We start from the raw sequence: 4,597 nt of genomic DNA, 5'->3' as shown, positions 1-4,597 counted from the left end.
AATATGTATCAAATAACTAATTGCTAAGTTAATTTTTTTTTGTATTTGTCTATTGATGCCTTTGATTTTGTTATTGATATTAGTTTAAATATGAGAGTTATTTAGAAAATACTATATTTATCTTAATTATACTCGTTACGATAACTATTATAAAAAAAACTATGCAAACTATAAATTTTACTTTCTTTTATTTGAAAAATCAAAAATCTTATCATTTGCGTGTTTATTTATTTGTTTGACATAATATAAATAATGTAGAATTTAAAGAATATAAAATTATTTTAGTGACATTTTATTAACATGATACATCAAAATTTCTTTACTTTCATTTTTACAATTTAAAATTAATTGAAATAAAATATAAATATTGTTTTATAAATTTAGGAAAATACCTTATATGAATGATAAATATTTTTTATGTTATTGCTCTAAAAATATTTATCGTAATTTGTTATTAATGATATAACAAAAAATTTATGTGATTTTATTGTTGATATTAGTTGAAATATTATAGTTCTTATTTTAGACATTACTATATCTATTTTTTAAAGTATATTTTCTATGGTCACTATAAGAAAAAAAATATGAGCATACTATAAATCAATTTTTAGAAATAGATATTGTTATATGTGAGAATAAAAAATATGGTTAGTTGTGTTTGATTTATTTGTCTGACATGATATGAAGAATATAGAATAAAAAATTATGTATATATATATATATATATATATATATATATATATATATATATATATTATATATATATATATATATATATATATATATATATATATATATATATATATATATATATATATATATATATATATATATATATATATATATATCAAAATTTATTTTCTTTAATTTTTATAAATAAAAAATTATTACAAGAAAAAGAAAAATGATATTATATAAGTTTTATGAAAATAATATGTATCAAATAATTAATTGTTAAGTTAATATATTTTTTGTATTTGTCTATTGATGTTTTTTAATTTTTTTGTTGATATTTGTTGACATGTGAAAACTATTTAGAAAATACTATCTTTATTTTTATTATACTCGCTATGATTATTTTTATAAAAAAAACTGAGCAAACTATAAACTCTACTTTCTTTTATGTAAACAATCAAAAATCTTATTATCTTTGTGTTTAGTTGATTCACTTGACATATTATAAAGAATGTAAAATATAAATAATTTAAAATTATTTTAGAGATCTATACTTCAAAATTTATTTTCTTTCATTTTTATAAAATTTATAAATAATTGCAATAATATATAAATATTGTTTGATAAATTTAATGAAAATAACTTATATGAATGATAAATATTTTTTATGTTATTTCTCTAAAAATAATTATCTTAATTAGTTATTAAAGATATTATAAGAACTTTATGTGATTTTTATTGTTGATATTAATTAGATGAAATATTATAGTTTTTATTTTAGTCATTACTATATCTGTTTTTTTATAATTATATTCCCTATTGTCACTCTAAGAAATAAATATGAGAAACCTATAAATTAGTTTTTGGAAAATCTATATTCTTATACCTGAGAAATAAAAAATATTGTTAGTTGTATTTAATTTATTTGTCTGACATGATATGAAGAATATATAATAGAAAATTATGTTAAAAATATATGTTAAAATTTATTTTCTTTAACTTTTATACTGAAAAAATAATTGCAATAAAAATGATATTCTATAAGTTTTACGGAAATAATATATATTAAATAGCAAATTGTTAAGTTAATATAATTTTTAAATTTGTCTATGATGTTGGTGATTTTTTTATTTTTAAATTAGTTGAAACATGACAGTTATATAGAAAATACTATCTTTATTTCTATTATATTCACTGTGATCACTATTATAAAAAAAATTGAACAAACTATAAACTCTACTTTCTTTTATGTGAAAATCAAAAATCTTATTGTCGGTGTGTTTAGTTGATTTGTTTAACATAAAGAAGTAAGAATAAAATAATAAAAAATTATTTTAGAGAAATTTTATTACATGATACATAAAAAAAAATCTTTCATTTTTATAATTTAAAAGTAATTGCAATAAAATATAAATATTGTTTTATAAATTTTATAAAAATAACTTATATGAATGATAAATATTTTTATATTATTTCTCTAAAAATAATTATGTTAATTTGTTAGTAATGGTATTATAAAAAATTTATCTATAAATATTGATATTAGGTGAAATATTATAGTTTTTGTTTTAGATATTACTATATCTGTTTTTTTTTATTATATTCCCTATGGTCACTATAAAAAAAATATGAGCCAAATATAAATCAATTTTTAGAAAATCTATATTCTTATATGTGAAATATTAAAAAATATTGTTAGTTGTCTTTAATTTATTTGTCTGACATGAAATGGAGAATGTAGAATAGAAAATTATGTTAAAAATATATATCAAAATTTATTTTCTTTAACTTTTAAATTAAAAAATAATTGCAAGAAAAATAAAAATGATATTCTACAAGTTTTATGAAAATAATATGCATCAAATAACTAATTGTTATATTAATATATTTTTTTATTTGTCTATTGATGTTTGTGATTTTATTGTTGATATTAGTTGAAATATGAGAGTTATTTAAAAAATACTATCTTTATTTTTATTACACTCATTATGATAATTACTATAAAAAAACCGAGCAAACTATAAACTCTACTTTCTTTTATTTGAAAAATCAAAAAACTTATTGTCTGTCTGTTTAGTTTATTTGTTTGACATAATATAAATAATGTAGAATATAAAGAATATAAAATTATTTTAGTGATATTTTATTTACATAATACATCAAAATTTCTTTACTTTCATTTTTACAATTTAAAAATAATTGTAATAAAATATAAATATTGTTTTATAAGTTTTATGAAAATACCTTATATGAATGATAAATATTTTTTATGTTATTTCTCTAAAAATAATTATCGTAATTTGTTATTAATGATATAACAAAAAAATTATGTGATTTTATTGTTGATATTAGTTGAAATATTATAGTTCTTATTTTAGACATTGCTCTATCTATTTTTTAAAGTATATTTTCTATGGTCACTATAAGAAAAAAATATGAGCATAGTATAAATCAATTTTTAGAAATCTATATTCTTATATGTGAGAAATAAAAAATATGGTTGTTTTCTTTAATTTATTTGTATGATATGATATGAAGAATATAGAATAAAAAATTATGTTAAAAATATATATATCAAAATTTATTTTCTTTAATTTTTATAATTAAAAAATAATTACGAGAAAAATAAAAATGATATTATATAAGTTTTAGGAAAATAATATGTATCAAATAACTAATTCTTAAGTTAATATATTTTTTGTATTTGTCTACTTTTTGCATTTGTCGGGATTTGAACATATGGCCTCTAACACTATGTGATGGTGTCTTTTGAGAAGTGAAGAAGAAATTTGGAAGATGTCACGTAAAAATATGAGTGATGTGGCACAAATTATATTGAAGTGTCACCATTAGAGTGAATGTTTCTGGTTTAATATATTACTGTATTAAGACTCGTGTGATGCGTGGTTGTAAATTAATTTTTATTTATTTTATTGAATTTTAATTACTTTAAGTTTTTTTTTAATAAGTATGATCAATAACTTTATGTCATTAATGATTTATTATAAATTATAATAGAGATTTATTGAATTATTTAATTTTTAAAAGTTAAATAATTTAATAAAATATCACTTGTGGTTTATATATATATATATATATATATATATATATATATATATATATATATATATATATATATATATATATATATATATATATATATATATATATATATATATATATATATGTATTAATTTGATTCTCATGGTTTTTGGTTCTTATCTCTTTTTAAGATATTTATTTTTAAATTGTTATTGATATGTATTTGTTTTTAGTCCCGAATAAAGTTTGAATTTTATTTCCAATTATTACCAAATAAATTTTTATCTACATTGTCAAACTCAAACATTAGTTATATGATGAATAAAAGCATTTCAAATGCTAGTTACTTGATTAATATATTTTTTTAAGAAAAAGAATTATTTTAATTTGTTAAGAATGATATTGTAAAATGTTTTGTGATTTTGTTGTTGATATTAGTTGAAATGTGAGGGTTATTTAGAAAATACTATTTTTATTTTATTTATTTATTTATAATCAAAGTAAACTTTGTATTAATTTAAAAAATCAAGGAAAACAAGGAGACCGTAAGGGTCCAACCCACCAAAACGATAAAACAAGCAAAAAGAGAAACCAATTACATCATCATCCTTCCTATATGTGTTCCAAGTATCTCACTATACCACCCTCTATAGACTATCATATCAATAATATTTTCCACTATTTTAGTATTATCTACATTATTGGCAAAATATTTGTCGTTGCGATACCTCCAAATCCTATAGATTGTCTCCACAACAGCCAGCTTCAGGATGGAAGCCCTTCAACCTTTCCTTTTACTGTGCAGAATGATCCACTTCAATTCATCATGTCATTCCTTAGGGTCGTGAGCTACTTGAATCAACTCAAGAACTTTGGTTCA

This window comes from Lathyrus oleraceus, chromosome 4 (genome assembly GCF_024323335.1).
Source record: "Lathyrus oleraceus cultivar Zhongwan6 chromosome 4, CAAS_Psat_ZW6_1.0, whole genome shotgun sequence".
NCBI lineage: Eukaryota > Viridiplantae > Streptophyta > Magnoliopsida > Fabales > Fabaceae > Lathyrus > Lathyrus oleraceus.
Note: the sequence above shows the minus strand (reverse complement) of the source record.